The sequence below is a fragment of the Equus asinus genome, chromosome 3, assembly GCF_041296235.1.
Source record: "Equus asinus isolate D_3611 breed Donkey chromosome 3, EquAss-T2T_v2, whole genome shotgun sequence".
Lineage (NCBI taxonomy): Eukaryota > Metazoa > Chordata > Mammalia > Perissodactyla > Equidae > Equus > Equus asinus.
The window spans coordinates 84,402,612-84,424,005 of record NC_091792.1 but is presented as its reverse complement, the minus strand read 5'-3'; the positions used below and the strand labels follow the sequence as shown (position 1 = coordinate 84,424,005).

General features: G+C 36.5%; 1 long non-coding RNA gene across 1 annotated transcript; it reads right to left on the bottom strand.

Annotated features, from left to right (window-relative positions):
- Positions 1 to 368: 368 nt before the first annotated feature.
- On the bottom strand, positions 369 to 17,009 carry LOC139044834 (uncharacterized). The gene is made up of 3 exons (XR_011502128.1): positions 16,958 to 17,009; positions 5,601 to 5,641; positions 369 to 497 (listed from the first exon to the last, which is right to left on the bottom strand). It is a non-coding gene; the product is annotated as an uncharacterized lncRNA (long non-coding RNA).
- Between the last annotated feature and the right edge of the window lie 4,385 nt (positions 17,010 to 21,394).

Genomic DNA, 21,394 nt, shown 5'->3' with positions numbered 1-21,394 from the left:
CATTTAAACTACTAACACAGTAAATGATGTTAGTTTTTCTTCTGCTTTTCCCTTCTCGGTTGCATCAGGGACATATTTGTGGGAGTGCTGCCTACAGAAAAAGGCACTTTCTACAAGAAATGGCATAAGGAATCAGTTTACACTTGGGGGTGAGAATGGACACAATCCCGGAGGAAATTCTCCTTTTGAATTCATTACTCGGAGGCACATGCATCTGGAGGAGAGAACCTGACCGCCCATGTGGCTGCTTGAACACTGAGGATAAACTGAGGCCTGATCTGGCTCCAGAATACTGATAAAGTCTCAATCACATGGTGATTCAAGCAGCATTTTTATAATAGCTTTTTGGACCCCATGCTTCTGCAGCTCTCAAACTCAGAGTTAACCAAGTTGACTACCATATACAGGCTCTGACCTGCCGCCGGAGAAACGTAGTCTTGACTGTAGGCAGCAAGGAAGTCATTCTGGTGCACTTCAGTCCGCTCTGTATCCATTGCCTATGAATTTTATTTCTCTGGTGAATGTCTTTTATTTTCTCAATTCCAGATATACTGCTGGCTGCCCCGTCTATTTCTAACAATACACCAGCCTGATGTTTAGCAACTTGTCTCCACTCTCACTTTTGAATAGCCGCTTAGATTATGATCTCATCCTATGGTCTTGACAAATACCAGAATAATGTTTATAAGTATCATGAGTATAAAGAGAAATAATTTCTCATAAGTATCACAAGAATAAAGAGAAGGAACTCTTTAATAATGTGTGTAAATTAAATGATATTATATTCACTATTGTAAACTTTACTGCCCTTGGGATGATCCACACGTTTGGAATCACTTTCAGAACTTCATTCACACACACTCTTCACTGAAAGAACTAGCCTAGGTGTGCCTGCCACCTTTTTACTATTAGCCTTTGGCCGGCGTATTACGTCTTCCTGATTTTTGGTCCTATCATTGTTCGTCTGTTTAACAAGTTTTGAACACATTTTGCTTATAACATGCTGAAACTGAATACATTTTAACTCCTACTTAAAGATGCTGATCTCTTTTATTTAAATCCACCAGTTCGTGGCTCTCAATAGGCATAAATACCGGCACATCCCTTTACCATGCAAGAGGTAAACCTGGCTTCTCAAGGGTTTCTCTATGGTAAATAATAGACAATTCAGTGATTTTCTCTAAGATATACGGGGCTTCTGGCCCATTCTTAAAAGGAATCAATATCATAAATTTGTCACAATGTTAAGAGGGCTATTTCCAGCTTAACTGATGGCTTTTTGCTTTTGTTGATTTTTTTCTGGACAGAAGCATGGATTTAGACTTATTTGTTAACTGGGCCATTACCTTAAACTGACAGCAATAATGAAAAAATTTAAAGTCTATCATTTATTGAGTGTGTCTGCTATGCATCCAGCATTGTTAGGTGATAGGCAGATACATGGATACATAGATGGATAGCTTAATGTAATACTTACATTAATTTTATTATTGTTATTATCATTAGCTCCACTTTCCAAGTAAGAACACAGAGAATTATGTAAGTTTAGAGATGTGAAATCTAGTATGAATTACAGGGAACAGTGCACTTCTAGTCTATATGACTCCAAAAGAACCAAAACTTAGGTTCTTTCTTCTACCCACAACATGTCAAATCTGGATTCAATCACCTCTTCCTTGAGAGTGTGGACACAACTTCCTGACAGTAAATTAAGCCAAAACCAAGGCTATGAGTAAATATGTCTATAGCCACAAATTTCAAGAAAATCCACATCTCTGAGTACCATTTAGTATTGAAATGGATTCTTGTCAGGAAAAAAGATATATTTCTGTTTTTAGCTTAAGGACTTGGCAACAGAAGGGAGGGAGGTGGTTTTATGGGATATATATCACCTCGTTATTTTTCTGCAAATATAAACAGTCTAATCAATAAACTTGCAGATTGATCAGTGAGTTCTTAAGTTGTTTGTTGTTAATAAAGGTAATTCTTCATCATGTACACATTTTTCATTATGCTTTTTATAAGTATACATTTTAATATAAAGACTGTGATACTGATATACCAGAATTAGAATGATGTTTTTAAATGTTGGAGGTTTTGAGAGGTACTACTTACTTATACTTCTTTCTTTCATGTTTTGAACCAATTGAGAAATAGATATACAAATGAAGCAGAACATTAATAACACAGAATTTTTATTACCGTTAAAGCTGGATTGAAAAAGTAACCTGGTTTAAGATTTAAAATTTACAATCTGTCCTGTGAACAGTTCTTAACAAATAAAGTGCAGATGGAGCAACTGTTGAGACAGAAAGAATGAAAGAGAGAAAATAGAGCAGAGAGAGAGAGGAAAAGACAGAGAGAGAAAAAGAGAGAGAGAGAGAATATCAAGAACTTGGCCTATGTATGAATATTTTTTTTTTTTTCTCGGTGAGGAAGATTGCCCTGAGCTAACATCCATTGAAAATCCTCCTCTTTTGTTTCGCTTGAGGAAGATTAGCCCTGAGCGAACATCTGTGCTAATCTTCCTCCATTTTTTTGTATGTGGGATGCCTCCATAGCATGGCTGGTGAGTGGAGTAGGTCCATGCCCAGGATCTGAACCTGTGAACCCTGGCCATGGGGCCAGGCCCTGACTACTGGTTTTAAGGCATTAGCTCTACAATAGGATGGTCAATGAATGTCACTTTTTCTACCTTAAGGTACGATAAGTGAGAAAAATACACAGATACACAGAATGCCTGGAAATATTACCTCATTACTGCTTTTACTTGGAGAATGGAATGACCACCTATGCATAAAAATATAACAAAGGGAAAATAGTATTTCCCTAATAAACTCATGGGGAAACTAAAATAGATCAGTGCATATGTACTGTAAGTAACAGATGAGATCATATGCTGAGAATAAATAAACTGAGTAATATTGAAGGTTAAGGATCAAATAAACTGAAACTGGCGATGAAGAAATTGATCTTCTTACTTCATTACAATACACACAGACATTATTTGGGGACCAGCCCAAATTTGCGGTGGCGCAGTGGTTAAGTGTGCATGTTCTGCTTCTCGGCAGCCCGGGGTTCGCCAGTTCGGATCCCGGGTAGGGACATGGCACCGCTTGGCACGCCATGCTGTGGTAGGCGTCCCACATATAAAGTAGAGGAAGATGGGCACGGATGTTAGCTCAGAGCCAGGCTTCCTCAGCAAATCTTTTTTGGAGGACTGGCAGTAGTTAGCTCAGGGTTAATGTTCCTCAAAAAAACAAAAAACAATACACACAGATATCACAAAGGCTTAACTGAATATGTTTGTGATTGTTAGAAGGGGTAGTAGATAGTACTATACACCTGGGAGGTCCACAGACCCATGGAAAGCCAGAAATATGGCAAGAAGTATTTAAGAATTACAGGGACAATAACAGAATTAATATATTACGGACCATTAACATGGTAACAGGGCATGCTTTCCTAAAATCCCAAATTTGTGCAATGACAAGAAGTAATTTTCACCCAGACAATTAACGTTAAATAAATAGCAACCATTTGTACAGGTTGCAAATAGAAAAACCTTATGATGCACAATGATGGAGAGGGATTTTTATACAAGACCGGATGGATTTATCCCAAGAAATCTAATAGAATGTCGCTGCTTATTTTCTTTTGGTCTAGAATTTGTGCTTCAGTTTTGTAGGCTTAGAAACAGCCATTGTCAGCTTACCAAGATCATATCCATCTCTCCAAGCCTACTTAAGTTAACAATAGAGAAAATATTTGTAAGATTTATAAAGAAACAAAATCTAATTGGCTTTTTTAGAGGAGAACTATGAAGAATATAACCAGATGGCTATATGCTCCAGCTAATTCATTTTTCCTGTGATTATGGGAATTCACATCATAATCAATAGATTTGTTGTTTGGTGAGAAATGAAGAATTCGAGATCTCCATATCTAATGACATCAGACTGAAATTGCCGAACATACACCTCTCCTCAGCCTGGAGGTAGGGAGTGCAACAAGACTCTAAGAAGTTCAGATCTTGAACCAGGGCCTTGCCCTGTAATCTCTCTCTCTATTTTAAACAAATATACTCTCTCCCATCAGGTGCTGATTTTAAGATTTAACACTGAAGATCCTTTTATTTTTTTATTTTTATTTTATTTTTAAGATTGGCACCTGAGCTAATAACTGTTGCCAATCTTTGGTTTTTTTTCCCTGCTTTATCTCCCCAAACCCTCCCGTACATAGTTGTATATCTTAGTTGTGGGTCCTTCTAGTTGTGGCATGTGGGACGCTGCCTCAACATGACCTGACGAGCAGTGCCATGTCCGCGCCCAGGATCCTAACCCTGGGCCGCTGCAGCAGAGTGCGCGAACTTAACCACTCGGCCACGGGGTCGGCCCCTTGTTTTTATTTTTTGATTTGCAATTGGTTTGTGGAGATTTACACATATTGCTCAAAACATTGTTAAAGTCTTGACTAAACTTATTCTCTGAGTGAAGAAAAGGATGAAGAGAATGGTTCTTCTAATTCTAAATATGAACATAAAGAACTGATTCATGAATTGGATCTTTTAACTTTCTTTTCTAGAAAAACACCTGGTACCCTACATTATAGGAAATCATGTGAAAGACTTCAAAGAAATAGCCTCCATAGCCAGAGCTTCTCAAAGAGAAAAGGATAAAGTGTTACAACAGAGGCAGTACATAATTAAATTTTTATAATTTGAATTGCTGAAAAGAGAGAGAAAAGAGGGAAGTCTATGAAAACCAAACTAGCTGCTTATGAATGCACATCTTTTGGGGTATTTGAAACAAATGAAATAGAAAGGAAGATTATATGTACCTTCATTGGGGAAATTTAAAGTTTAAGTCAAATTGCCAAGAAATGGAATCATGGGCAGAAGAAAGATAACCCATGAAGATAATGGAGGCAAAAATGGCCAGCCCGCCCCCATCTACCTGCCAGGTTTGCTCTCCCCTGTCAGATGTCACATATGAGGAGGTGCACCCTGTGAGATACAGCTATCCTAGAGGCGTTTACTATTAAAATATCGGGAAAGTTCAACCCCCATTTTCCTGAGGAACTAATCCACTCTCAAAAAAGAGTGACCCACATGCACATTTCCAAGAAGCATTTTGCCTAAAGATTGATCTGCCAAATGGTCAGTTCGCTTAAATTCAGCTTCCCTTTAAGTAATTTTGAAGATATTTTAAGACCTGTTGTTTTTGCTGCTGTTGTATGATCTTGAATTATTAACATCTTTGTAGAATTTTAGGGATTATTTAATCAACAAATCTAGATGTACTTTTTAACTTATTTTTCATTTCTAATATACATATATCAAATCTACAATATTTTTAATTTTTTTTCTTATAGGTGCATTTTTTCTTCCATCTCTTCAATCTCTTTGGATATTTTGAGACATTTTCCTTCTTTAGTTAAACATTCTCCAAGTATATTTTATTCCTTATAATTAATAGTTAAGGAACATTTATAGCAGTCATTAGAAATTTTATCCACTGCATTTATGCCTTTGTTCTTGTTGTTTTATTCCATTGTGTATGTCTGTGTTTACTCCGTGCATTAAACAAATTAGTACTTACCAGTATTCATTTCTATTAGTGTTTTCTTAGGCACTGATATTCTGAAAGGAAAAAAACAAAGGGAATGGACGTCAGAATGTTATTGAACTCCATTAAATCTTATTTTTCAAGATAACTTTTTAAAATATAGAAGTGAACCAAAAGGATACATTGAAAGTTGGTATCCCCATTAATAGCTAAAATTTCACTGTTTTTTAAAAGCAAGTCGTAATTGTCCAGCAGTTAGTTGATTATTGAGCAAAGTCATATATAGGACACTGTTTAATAATTGTCAATTGGCAGGGATCCCTCACTTGTTAGGGCACAAATGTTGACTATAATTATTTTTGGAGTGATTAGTTGCGAAAACAGACTTTGAGCTAACAACTTAAGTTAAAATCCCAGAATGTCATCTTATCCACCCCATCTCCCTGCCCCTAATTTGTCCCCAGACACTCCAGGGAATTTATCTCATGTAAAATAGGCAACTATTGACCTTCATACACAGTTTTGACCAGCTATTCTCTTTGCTACCAAGCCTGGTCCCATAGCAGCCACAACTTTTAATGCAGCCAATCCTCCTCAGGCTGGCAAACCAAGTTTATCTATTTGATACTGTGGCTGATTGATACTAACTGAGATAAAAGAGGATTTTCTGGACCAGGCTACCTAAATTTGAGCTGTAATTTTGAATGAGTCGGTTGTACAAGAAAGATTCTCAGAGGCCATCGTCAGGAAGCGTCACGTCAGGGCACAGGGGAGAAGGAGAGAGCTGAGGTTCCAGCACACAATCAACAAGGGCTGGGAAGCATGCCCTCCTGGACGCTGGAGGGGAAGGACAAACATGAGTAGAGCAAGAGAATCTTTCCCGAAGAAGGCACTCAGTTGAGTCAATCTGGTACAAATCTAGTAGCATTTTAGGGTTAGAAAGCTTTGTAAATTCAGACAGTTGTGGCATACATCCTATAAAGTGGTGTAGTCCAGATAGTTCTGACTCTAACCTTCTGTGGACAATGTCATGTTTTCCTCAGGGAAAATGAACAAAATGGAGTGAGAACAACGTGTGGCCCTTGCCTTCTTGTCTGTCACCCCTCACATATCAACCCGTAGCTCATATCTGCATACAGCCTTTCTAAAACGGCAAGAAATACAGCTCCTTTGCCAAACCATGTACTCCTAAATAGCACTAGCAAAGGCAAGTTAATCTTGACAGAGATTTCCAGAGAAAAATCTGGTTCAAAAAATGCATACCAGGGAAATACAGGCACACAGCTTTAAAAGTTCAGTGTAGAGTTGTGCTACTCAGAGCTTGTCAAAAGATGAAAGCTTGAGCCTCAGAAAAAAGAAAAGGTGTGGGGACTGGTTATTCTAAAACTGGGATAACAAGGGCTCAATAGAACAGTTTTTGGGAACAGATGATAATGAGGTTTATAATTCATTCAATCAAGATTTATTTTCAAATCGTCTAATATCTGCCAGTCATTTGGCTAGGTACTGGGTGCTGAGTACATTGTAAATGATAAAACTGATGGCATAGACAACACATAACGACCAATATAATTCTTTCCATCTTTTGTAACAAGGACGTTGGTCTTCAGTCAGGAAAGAGTATAACAAATATTGCCCTAAATCTGTGAAGAATGGATGAAAAAGGAATTAACTAAGTTAAAGCTTTTGGGCTCAGGCAAATTATAACCCAGAACCTGCTAACAACTTGAGAATGAGAAAGATATCAAAACTCTACTGTCCTGACTTGTAATCAAGGGGGAAAAAGCACATTCAGAAAAATACAAATGAATAACCTCAACTTCACTAATTCAACAAATATTTGCATGTTTATTGAGCAAGACATCCCAGGAACTAGACAGAGTTTACCATCTGGTGGGGACATTATTATGTTAAATATTGGTTAGTCAGACAGTTAAGGTGAATCCTATCACGATAGAACGTGCAAGGTACATATAAAGTTTAACAAAGAAGCATGCGTACATCTCCTCGGAACTGCAAAGAAAGTATATTGGTTAAGCTGCCAACAACAGAATGCTGAACTGAACATGGCATCAACACTGAGGACTTAGAGTTCCAGGTGGGTCAACAATGTTATTAAGTACTCAAGTTCCTTTCACTGGTCACTCGACCATGTCTCCCCCATCCAAAATCCCTCATTTTAGCAAAAGAAAGCAGAATTTCCACAATGGCATCGGGCCCGTCATGGCCTATTCCTTTGTATTGGGGAGCAGACTGCTTACCCCTTGGGCCTTTTACTGCCTGAACTCTAAGAAAAATCCTGGATTTGTTAGCCAGAAAAGGAAGGAAATGGTTGTTCTGAGGCCTTCAACAGGGTCTGCCATGGGGAAACTTACACAGAACTGTCAAAATTTTATCTTGGACTTCATACATGCAGGACCTACTGATCCATTTGGCACAAGAGGTATGGTGCCTAGGGCCCTCAATATCTTTGGGGCTAAGAAAATGTTTTAATTTCGTTTAGTCAGAAGAAAAAAAATTAATTTTTAGATAGAAGAGGATATTTTAATATGTAATGTCAATATATTCATCTTTATACCAATGTGATTGTGGACTGTAAATTTTAATATTTTTCTATAGAGGGAGGGGCCCATGGAATTCGTACTACAGCCCTGGTTGCTTGAGTGTAGCGTGCCAGATGCACAAAGAGCAGAAGCGCATTCTGGTGAGGGAACAGCATATGCGTTCTTCATGGGAAAGGTGAACCATCCCGTTTCAGAGGATGGGATATCCACACTCTCAAATCCCCAAGTGGTGCTAGATTCATTATGTGCATGAGCAGACATCTGTAGTGAGGATACTCAGATTAATTTACTCCAAGTCAATTTCCAATTAAACTGGACATAAATATATTTTCTCAGGGGTGCCAATGAAAATAATGCAACAATACTGCATTTTAAGAGTTTTTCCATCCTATTTTTCAAAATGATAAATCAATATTTCCAAAGGGAAGGTGTGCTCTTTTTAGCACTAACTCTGTGTTCCATAAACACTGTGCCATATACATATGAGCACAGCACACACACTTATATTTTTGCTTTTGACATCTTTTCGAAACTGTTACATTTGATAAGTGGCTATCTCTCTATTTTTGCTGTCAAAGTCCTTTATTTGCCAATGGTTAGAAAAGAAGTAGATAAAGGTCGATTTGCTTTTCCTCAGAAACAAATCTGTCATATCACTGATGTCCCACTACAGTGGCCTTGTGGGACTAAGGGATGCCAGTCTTCCTCCTTTAGGCACTTCCTGCTCAAATACACATACGACAGATTCTCTTCTAGATGAATCGGACAGCAGAATGGCAGTCAAGGCTGTTATGTCAGAAAAGAACAGAATTCACAAAAAACTTGCCTAGATAGTTCCAATAATCAGAGTACTTTAAGGAGCTTCTTTTAGATATCTGCACACTGTCAAGGTTTTCTGGTCTTATTTTAGAGAACAAAACTGTAAAGCTGAGCCAAGGAAAGCATCAGAGCTTCCCTGACAGAAATAAATGTCGTTCAAACGTTAGTAAATATGTATAATGTAATGAAAATATCATTTTGTAATACACTTCCCCACTCTCAGTTGTGAATTTCCATGAGAATTATTTCCAAAGACAAGCTGTAGGGGAAACATCAGTTAATCTGCTGAATGAATTTTTGAATCCATTCTCAATGCTGAGACCCCCTCCTGGAGCTTGGTAATTACCCCAATATTTTCTGCACGCTTGTTTAAACGGCTTCCTCTTGAGATTCCTGGGAAGACGGCCTTTCTCTCCACTGATCTGAAAGGCAGCTTGCCTTATCACTCTGCCTCATTCCATCTGCAACTCGTGGGGGGTCCCGCTAATCATTGTCATTGGAACATTGGATGAGCAGTCTGGGGACATAGATAGATGTGACACCAAAGGAGACCAGGGACTTTCCAACAGAGTGCTCATCTCAGTAAACGCATCTTGCCCTCCCAGATTCAAAGCAGGAGATGAACTCTTTTAAAGCAAAAGCCTGCACCTTAATTATACAAATACAGTGATCAAAGTTATTAATACTCTTTTCAAAGGGCAGAGATTTATTAGAATGGTGTTTTCTTACCTTTGACAGAAAACATTTGGTCCTTGTGAAGAGCAACAATACAAGAGAAAAATACAATATGGGAGGAATAAAGTAAGAGGAAATGGAAAACGGTTTTAAACAAAAATGCTATTTGTAGAGAAATACAATGTAAAAAGCAATTGGTGCAAAAGAAAGAAGTTGTGAAGTGTCGGAGTGTGAAAGAACTTGAAAGTATATTCAAATGTCACATTGGTTTTCCTTACATCTTTAAGTAGTAAGTTTCAACAGAGAAATGTGATCCACAATTTACCCAGACATGATTTATCTATGGACAGAGAAAATAAAGTACAGTGATTTTTTTTATATGAAAGAAGTATGAGAAATATTTATCCTTTATTTTTCTTAAAGATGATTTTTGCACTCTTGGAGACTGACATGTGTGGATATCATTTTCTAAATAAGTTACTTCAGAGGTTCTTTGAAACTGTATCTGAGGACAAGCTATGCTACTTTACTTGCTGTGTAACAAGGGAGTGTGTGTAATTTAGTTCAGAAAACTAGAAGATTTTATCTCTAGAATATGAGCAATGAGTTTTTTAGATGGACAAGCATTTGAACAAAAGAAAATCCAGAGGTAAAAAGAAAATGACAGTCTTTTTAATCTTAGGATATAAAACATCTCAGTTCAATTAATTCATCTCTGAACTGTTTCAGTCCAAATATTAAAAGAAATTTGTGATATCTTCTCATTTATAACACCCATGATTTCTAGGACATAAACTTGTAGTATTACAAGCACTATTGTTCTAGTTGCTGTCAATCAAATAAAGTAAAATATTTAGAAAACCTCTATTTTATTTTAATGCAGTATCTACACATTGTAGTTCAAAATTTTACCCATAAAATGGAATAGCCAGTCATAATAATAGGATGGAGTCTGAAAACCAAGAATAAACCTCCGTTAAGATTCAGAGGTCTATATTAATCTCTAACTTTTCTCTCTCTTTTTTTTTAAGAGGAAGATTAGCCCTGATCTAACATCTGCTGCCAATCCTCCTCTTTTTTGCTGAGGAAGACTGGCCCTGAGCCTACACCCATACCCATCTTCCTCTACTTTATATGTGGAACGCCTACCACAGCATGGCTTGACAAGTGGTGTGTAAGTCCATACCTGGGATCTGAACCTGTGAACCCTGGGCCACCAAAGCAGAATGTGCGAACTTAACTGCTGTGCCACGGGGCCACCCCCGAACTTGTCTCTTTTTGTTCTCTCTTGAGAATTCATGCTAATCAGACATTGCCTCCATCACTTCATCAAAATGTCCCCATGTTATCAAGTTGCTCACTGTTGATAAAACCCAATGGTCAATTCTCAGTTCTCATCTTGGTTGACATATTAGCGACATTCGTCATGGTTTCTCAGGCCCTTCTCCTTGAAGTGTTGCTTCCCAGACTGCAGGACACCATTCTTGCCTGATTTTTATCCTATATATCACTGATCACTTCTTCTTTATTCTGATTTTGTTGGTTTATCTGCATTCCCCTGATTTCTAGCCATTTAAATGTTCTACTGTTCAGTCCTCAGATCTTTGCTCTCTATCTACTTGACTCCCTTGGAGATCTCATTCAATCTCATAGTTTTAAATACCTTCTATATGCCTATGACTCAGACATTGAAATTTTCACCCTGCATATCTACCTTGTGCTCCAGACTCTTATGTCCAACATTTCACCTCATCTAACCACTTTAATGAATAGAAAAAATCCCAAACTTAACACACTCAAAACAAAACTCCTAATCTTCCCTCAAATATGCTCCCTCATAGGTCTCCTAAATTCAATAAATGGAAAATCCATTTTCTCATTGGCTGAAGCAAAAAAATTTGGATTCAGCTGACTCCTCTGTTTCTTTAACTCTCCACATTTGATATATCAGCCAGAATGATCCTTTTAAAACTCAAGGCAGATCATGTCACTCTACTCCACGCTGTCAATAGCATCCTATGTTGCTTACATATAAAAACCATGTTTTCTTCCAATGAGCTACAGGGTAAAGTTTATTACTACTTCTCTGAATTCATCATCCCTTACTTTTTCCTCTGCTAATTAAATAACTGCCAGTTTAGATTCCTGCTTTTCCTAGATCAGGCCTGACATGCTCTCATCTTTGCTTTCCTGGTCCTTCTGTCTTAGAAGCTCATCCTTCACATTTCTGCTTAGGTTACTCCATCATTTCTTTTGGGTCTTTGTTCATATATTAACTTCGCTTTTGTTAGTCACTGTGTGTGACCTTGGGCAATCTATCTTAACTTTCTGGTGTACATTTTTCTCATTGGTATGATATTGATAAAAGTTATTTTGTGGAATCATTGTAAGATTTCAATGAGATAGTACAACAGCATTAATAAAAGCCATATGAATGATATACATCTCAGTCTACAATAAAACATGATACTAGATGTATATAACAGCAGAGTCTATAAAAGCTCAAATTATGCTAAGATAAAGTCTGTACTAATACCTCTACACCTCTTAAAATGAGATGACAGATTTACCTAGTCTCCCTAGAAATCAACCTTTGAAGGAAAGATTAGTAACAATGCAGACAAGTAGTCAAAGTATTTGACTAGAACTGGAAAAATCCATGTTATACGTAAAAGCAAAAAGTGAAGAGTGTCTAACAAGGATGTTCTTCAAAATGAGGTGTCTCAGCAGAGTTCAGTGGTATAATACATATTAGGTCAAATCAACCATTTCAGAATGTTTCAGAACCAATGCTATCTCCAGAATCCTCGTGTACACCAGTCGTCACACTTGAGAAGTAGTAGTGTAGCTGATGACACGGTCTTTGGTGCTTAATCATTTGGGCTCAAAGCAATAGTCTCCTTCTTGTGAGTAGGTAAGTGCAGCATGGATCCACGTTGGGCTAGTCATTCTATCTCTCTAGTTACCTAACTTCTCTTTGCCCAACGTCTAGATTTGAAAGTGGGAAGACTGAGACTACATCCTATTTTTGTGAGCATTAAATAATCAGTCATATAAACACTTAAGAGCAATGCCTGATTCACAGTAAATGCTTGATGAACGTTAGTTATCAGTAACATTAACCCAAAAGCAAATCTTTTGTAGAGCCCTGCATGTGGAATCGAGTAGTTCTAAGGACATCACTTAAATGGATGACATCTCCCAGAGTTAAATGTTTCTATGCCTCCAGTGATTCCAACGTATCAAAATCGCTGTTGAGGAGAAAGATAAAAAGCTGTTATGCTGCATGTCAGCTATCTCCCTTCAGTCTCCCTGGAATCTCCATTTCTCAAGGATGGATAAGGCATCAACTGGAGTCAAAAGTGGAGCTCATTGTATTGGGTGATCTAGTCCTACATGCACATTTGAACCAAATCCCATTTTGGAGGGACCAAGAAATATCAGAGAACTTGTGTTAGTTTAGGAGTGCCCTGAAACTTAAAATTACTCTTTAGACCATAAAGAAACTTAGAACTCTTTAAGTACTACAGCTTCCTGGTGAGGCACTTAACTCTATCTGTCCTAAATTTCTGTCCTAATGATTTCTAAAGGATAGTTTATTTCCCATGAGCCTGCTTTTCTAGGAACAAATCAAAATGATCTATTTTTTTCTGGACCAAAGTGTGAGGGAAATGTATAAATCAGGTGAGTCCTGAGGTGAGTGCTTCTCACTTGTAACTGAATTTTGATAAAAGGAAAAAAGGAAATGGCTGACATCTGTGGGTACAAGAGGATTTTTTTTCTTTTTTAAGCAAGTGTAACATAGACCCAGTCTCTCCTCACCAGTCATATGTTTTGAACAAATACAGATTTCAACTGGTTTAAGATCATATTTATACATAGTATTATCTAAAATGCAAATTGCTTAACTTCCATTTCTTCTCATGCTGATATATCAGTGTGCTGCTGTTTTCTTTTATACAACCTTTACATCTTTTGGGTGGAACTCATGACACTGGGTGTATAGATGAGTGTGTATGAACCATAATTGTAGAAGCATAATGCATCATCAAAAGTTTTGCTTTCAAGTAAACCACATACCATTTTAATTCTGAATAAATTATACATTTAGTTATAGATCATATTCAGTAATTGGCTTTCATCCCTTATACGTGTTCTGAAAATTGGTCTTTTATAATTTTTTACCATAAAAAAATGCTAAAATGAGATATTCACAGATCTAGGTACAAATCACTAATGAATACTTCCACTGGTGAGTTAAAAGTACGTATGTTGATTTGGGCAAATGAGTATATCATTTAGGCAACTTCATATTGAAATAAATTCTGGAAAACTCTAAGATGGTGAATTTGAGGAACATAACGTCTATTGTGATTCCTTTATTTCAGTTAATTTTACCCAAAGAAAACTAACCAGTTCAAAATTTCATGCTAATTCTCATATTAATCATCTTCTATGACATATTGATTCGGTATTACTGTCTTACATGACAAAAGTTATTCTCTCCTTTCAGCAAATAAGGATCTCAGAAGATGTTCTCTTATCCATTCCATTAATATGTATAAATGGGAATTTTCAGGCTACAGAGTCCTCCTTTTTCCTTAGAAGTTCAAAGCTGACCGTTGATAGTGAATTGAGGAAAGAGAAGTGTTATGTTAAATTCATGTCTAAAGAAGTCTTTGTGAAAAGTCTATGAGAGAGAGAGAAATGGGGGATGAGAATATTTTGATCACTTAACTTGCAAATGACTTTTATTACATATATATGTCATACATATATATCATGTAAATGTAATGTGTTTATAAGCTGTATGATTTTTTCTCTTTAAAATGTAAAACATTTCACAAAATGTCTGAAAACTTTTTGAACAATGTGAAGGAATCTCTTTGATGATGATAGACTCAGATAAAAGTTCTTTGTAAACAAATCATCAATCCACACAAACACAGAAAACAAAAGAATGCCAATTGTATAACCAAAAAATATTTTTTTGAATGAAACAAGGCTCAGTACATGTAACTTAGGAGAATCACACCGGAAGCAGAAGCCCTGCATCTCTCCATCTCTATCACAGGTCAAGGTTCCTGCTAGTCTGAGCTGCTGACCTACCTGTTTAATTATTGCATGTTTTGAAACACACACACACGCACTCTTTGCACCTGTTGGACATTGCACCTTCGTTATAGGACATAAACACTGTTGTTTAAACCCATTTTGAGAAAGGAAATATTTCTTCGACTTGCTTACATTTAGAAAGCTGTATTACAGTCAGAATACAGTTTGTTTCTTTTCTACTTCATTGCGTGGATATGTCGAACTAAAGATCAGGCTTTGTTATTTTTAATTATGATCCACGACTTTCCAATAAATGTTTTGAAAAATCATTTGAGTCAAAACTCACTTTTGCAAAGGATCTTTTTTTCTCTTGGGTCTTTCCATCACATACAATGCCAATGAGCACAACAAGTGAGACAATGTGAGAGACAGAGCTGCTATGTGATTCCTTTCCTACACAGGTTTCTGAACTGTAAATGGCTGACTGTGAGACACCAAGCAGGAATCTTATAGACGAGATCAGACCTAGAAGCCCAACATGGGCCAAGAGACATAGAGCGACATAGAGAACTCTCCTTGTCCTCGACACGGGACTGGGTAATGGAGGGTATCATGGATAGTCCTAGGAAAAGCTCAGCGATTGGCTTAATCTCAAATGTCTCAAATTTGGAAAAATGTACTGCTGAAGGAATAGAATAGGATTTGTATTTCTGTAAATGTGGTAGCACTTATTACAAGAGCATTACGTGGTTTAGACTTGAGAAAAGATAGGCTGTATCTTATCAGAACAGTTGAGAAATTGAATGTGTACTCATGTGGAAATCTTTTGATGAAAGGTTGTAATTCCTTAGCTACTCTTTTAACAGACTCTCAGGAATGTTTGCTTTAGGGAAAAGCTTGCCAGTTGTACAATGGGCAACGACCCATGGCAGAACTAGACACAGTAGAAAAAGAGCTCCCAGAGCTGAGAAAACTTCAAAGTGCACAAATCAAAAGGCTTAAGACCAAACCTTCTCTGCTTACCCTAAATACTAAAGAGGCCTGAAGTTGAAAGGTGAAGAAAAGAAGAATTGCAGATTAGATAAATTATTTACTTTAGTTGACCGTTCTAGCATGGTATGGAATAATCATTAACCATCTTATATATCTTTGTCATTCACTCAGGAATGGGCCAAATAAGGATGCTCATATGCTAAACAAGTACCATCTCAAATAAATGACTGTTACTTGAAGAGATTGTGTCTCTACCTCACGACTTCGAGGACTTATTTGAAATCTAGATTTATGACATTGTCAACATGCTGATGCTGTAACAGGCAGAGAGAAATACACAAAGATGTAAATATTTGCGTGTGAGTGCAAAAATTAAGATACATGTCATATATTTGCAAATAATCTGTGATCACAATTGTCTTTATATATTATACATTTATTTTCAGCAAATAACTTAGAGGAAAGTTGAAGTTATTTTTATTTAGATGATACGTTTTAAAAAGATATGCATGAACTATGGTCACTGTAGTGGAAGCTGGCATGACTGATTCACGTTGACCACTGGATTTCGTTGCTGTAATGTTACTGGACAGAGTAAATCAACCGGCATCAGGCTCCACCTTCTGTGTGGCAACTTAAGATGCTATATAGTCAGACGAATAATTTTGATTTAACATCACCAGCATGTTTGTGCACCTCCTGAAGGCACCTTTCACATAGAATAAAAGGTGAACGGGCACCCGGTCGAATTGTGCATAGGCCAGGAATCCAAATCACGTGAGTTGACAAGATGTGACAAGGGCTTTACAATATAAATAATTTACCTGATTAATTAGGAAAAGGGAGATTTTTCTGGCTGATCAGTCTACAACCAAACTTCTGCAAGTACTTTGAAATTGCTAGTTTTTTAATTGGATATAATATATATTTATAAAACAAATTCCACTTGGAAGGGACTTTAAAAGAGTTCTTTTGGCTAACGTTAAGTGATTTCCTGGAGAGAAAAGGATTTTCCCACTCTTTTCAGTAAAAACATTCTATAACTAGCCTCATAAATTTGAAAATGTGCCAAGATTATCCCTCAAACTTTTACTTTTGGTAAGTCCATCATATTTCACAATCTTTTTACAAACATTATATTTATTCCTATTTTTAAATACTTTCATTAAAACATAATTTACACTAAAAAGTATGAGCTAATAATGAGTTTACGGGTCTATTAATTTTTATGAAGTTGACACACCCAGGAACAAAATCAAAAACAAGAACTAGGGCACTACTCACATTTCAGAAGCTCCCTCAAGTCCTCTCCCGGAGGTAACCTGCCATCTCTCTAGAGGTAACCACTTTCTGAAGAAGAGACTGTTTCTGAACATTATTCAAATGTACTTTGACCATGTGGACTTTATGTCTGATTTCAAAATTACTATTGTGATATCTAGCCACGTTGTTGAGGTAGCCGTCATTTGTTCCTTTCATTTCTATATCCGTTGTATGAATACTACACAATTTATTCATCCCCTACATTCTCGTGAACAATTTTGTTGTTTCCAATTTGGGGTAATTTCAGGTGTGTTGCTATGAACATTTTTGAACATGTCTTCTTGTGCACAGACATAGATATTTCTCTTGTTTTTGTGCTTAGGAGTGGAATTGTGTAGTTACGAGATACTCATACATTCACGTTTAGCAGATACTGCCAAAAAAGTTCAACAAAGTAGTCACAACAGTAGCCTAAAGTTTGTAGGGTTGTTTGTTGCTTGGAATTTTGTATCGTTTTTGGAAATTTCTGTAGTTTTTTTTCTTCAAATATTGTTTCTGCTCCACTGTCTTTCTCTAGTCCTTTTGTTACTCTAATTATAAACATTTAAAAAATTTTTTATCACACCTCATATGTGTCTTACTCTTCCTTCTGTATTTCCCAAACATTTTATCTTCCTGTGCTTCAGCTTGGTTATTTTCATTGATTTCTCTTTCACATCATAAGTCCTTATTTGGGCTGTGTGTAGTGTACTATTAAACCAACTTATTGAGTTCCTAATTCTAGATAGTATGTTTTCCTAATGCTAGAGTTATTTTTGAACTATTTTTTATAAATTCTAATTTCTTGCTGAAATTCTTCATTTTTCCATATATTTTCTTACATATATATGTATTAATTTTAATTATTTTAAAACCCATGACTGATAATTCCACTGTTTGTTTTTTTCTGTAGGTCTATTTGTGTTGTCTGCTTTTTCAATTAGTTTTCAGTGTTTCCTGTATCCTCGTATTCCTGGCTTTTTTTTTTTTAATACCAAACATTGTGTATGGCAAATTGTACAGATTAATTGTGGGTCTAGAAAATCTTATTTTTTCTTCCTTTGCTCTTAACAATCAGTTATATTAAGATAAGATTGCTTTAATCCTGTAGAGAGTGAACTGTTTTGAGGCTAACTCTCAGTCCTCATGAGAGCCATTCTATGTTCTGTCTGGCCATTTCTTCAGGGATCCCACTTGAAATCATAGAGTGCGTTCCAGAGCTAACCACCCTCCCCATGCCCCCATGTGGTAGCTAGATGCTCTTTTCTCAGGTTCTTAGCACTTTTTCTGTTACTTAGACTAGGGTTCATCATAATATCATAAGGGTAGAGCTGGTTGAAATTTAGGAGCTGGCCACAACCTTTAAGTAGGCAAATAATCCCAAGTTAAAGCAACTTTCAATATCAGGTTCACTTCTTTTTGTTTCTTATCTCTCTAAGATAGTGACCTAAATTTTGGCTGACCTGATAGTCTTTTGATGTTTTTGAATCGATCTTTTAAAATATTTTATTCACTTTTCTACCTTTTATCAGCAGGAGAAGTGGTCTGATACAAGCTGATCTGCCACAGCCAATAGCGGAAATGTAAATTCTTTGCATAAACTATGCTACATTTACACATGTATTGTTCAATAAGAACAGCAATGTTGTAGGAGGTATAACATATAACTTTGGATTCAATCTATAAACATATCTTTTATGAGCTCAATAAAACATTTTAAACATAAGACCTAACATTAAAAACACAAATTTATTGTTCACGTATACGGGCTTTTTTTATGTTCCTAATGTCATGTTTCAGCTTTCTAAAGACTTAGGCAAATTATTTTAGAATTATTTGAGACCGTAGTCTGAATATAAATGTAAAAGTTAAACAATATTTTAATAAAGTAGTCTCTTTTGGGTGTATAAACGTAACCATACTAAGCTATTAATTTTTAGATGGAAATACACAAATATTCTGTATAATTTTAAGTCATTTTTCTATGATCATATTTTTTCCTTCAGTTAAGGCTAAAGCTATGGAATAATTATATAACCAAATAATTTATTTTTCCTTTGGTTTTAGAAAGAGTAATTTCAATAAATAATAATTAGTAAAATAGTGCACATAAGAGACTTGCTTTGGTGATCCTATTCAACCATGGGGATGGAGGATTATATACTTTAATCACAAAGTCTGTCTCAACTTTGGAGGTGTCTTAAAGTTTTTACTTTATTTTATTGCTGGCTCAAAAACCAGAGGAGAACTCTTTTCTTCACAATTTGAGAACAAACGAATATTTTTGGTGAAAATATAATGTAATTATAGGTTGCCAGAATATCCTTGCAAATAATCATGGAATAAAGATAATAAGCCCATCAACTAGAATTTAATTATTTATATGAATACATATTGATGTTTACTTAAGCATGTGGCCTCTCACTTCATTTTCTGCTTGCATTGGTGAAAATGGAATAACTTGTAATATTTACACTAATTCAACATCAAATAAAATAAAGTGAAATGTGCTATGTAGATTAAACACTTCAATCCTTTCTGCCTTGTTTATGCTCCCATCCCCAGCTATCCCCAGAAAATCTGATGTTAGTACAGATTCCCATCTGATGACCTTTCAATAGCTCATTAACTTTGATTCAAAGTGTGTTTACTGAGCAGCTACAATCTGCCTCTCCTTCCCAGGCTGACTGTGTGCCCCAGTGCTGAGCAGGAAAGTCTTCCACTGCATGCTGAACCACAGGGCAACCCCTCTGTCCTCCCTTTCCTCTGGTCCTCTCATTCACATCCCACAGTGCTGCTCAAGTCTCTGTGCCAGCAGCGTGGCTAGTTTCTTAATCTTTGGGTAATGAAAAGGGCCTGACTCTGATCTGGATCTGTCCTTAGAATCTGGATCCCATCCCCCATCTGGATCTGCAAACTATCCTTGTTCTGACTCCTACACGCACTTATACAAATTCATGGCCAGATCTCTGAGTATCAGCCTTCTGTTAATTTATGATAGTTCTCAGTCCATGTGTTGAGACAAATCATTACTTTGCTTTATTCTTATTTGCTGAACTTTTTGGCTTTTGGCTGGATCATAACCAGAAGTTGCCCCTCTCACTTGGGAATGTCTTACAGACTAGATCTCGTAAGTCACCAGGATCTGGCGCTGGGGCTTATTCCACGGTGTTTCGGGCCACAGCCTCTTCCTTGCCTCCACTGTCACTTGTTATGAATTAGCTACCGGGCTCTCAGGAATTCAGAGACACGGCAGAGCTCATGTAAGCAATCCTTTTCTGTGTCGTAGAATTGACCTCTCTGTTGTCTCCTCTGTAAATGATACACTTATTCTAATTACAGGGACAAGTTTATTATTTTAAAATAACAATCAAGTATTATTTTGTCAATTTAAAAATAACCAAACATAATATATAATATCTAACATACAAGGAAAATAGAAACTTTGAGGAAATGAACATTCATTTATTCATTCCAGAAAATTTTTATTGAGAACCTGTTACATGATAGCAATAAGACCTTTGTGTATTTAGGAATTTTGCTATTACCAATGAAAGAAATTGAATTATTAACACTTACCAAAATAAAGTCTGTAATACCAATCCCGTATTAAAAAATGTATCATTTTAGGTCCTCATTCCATTTGACTCAAATCCCAGCTTCAGGTGGGATGTGAAAGGAAGAGAGATGGAAGAAGAGGGCCCACCGAAGAGTCTACCTTGGTAAGTGAGGCGTGAACAGACTTCAGTCGGACCACCTTCAGCTACAATACATGGGACTTAATAAATTATTCAGTTAATCCATCACCCTCCACCCGAAGATGAATCTACCATAAATGGGTATATAAAATTTGGGGAAAATCGCTTGCAACACTTATTTTCACCAGCTATTTTGATACCAGAATTCCTTTCATCTAACTGTTTTATGTGATTATTCTAACTAGGGATACTTTTGATGAGGTAAATTAAGAAAACTAAGCTTTTAGCCTTTATTAGCAAGTAATATGAAAAGCATATGTTCTCCCCCATGTCTGAATGTCGCCCTATCACTACATCTGGATGTCTCAGGATGAGCTGTGACTTGGAAATTCGCCAAATGAAATGCGGAGTTCAGAATCACAGATGGGGTTAAAATGGAGAAAATCTTATGAATGAGTCAGGGATAGAGTGAGGATCAGAGAGGGGATGTGGGACAGAGGGAAGACCAGAGATAAAGCTCTAAATGAGTGTCTATCAAACAGTACTTTTGGTGTAAAAATAACCTTTAAATATTATGATGTGGCTGTGCACAAACCATTGCAATATAATATTTTTATATAATCAACAATATCACATCTTCTGTTTTATCACAAACATAAAAAGATTTATAATATGGAATCCTCTAAGAATTTATTATCTGAGTTAAAATATTAAAATAAAC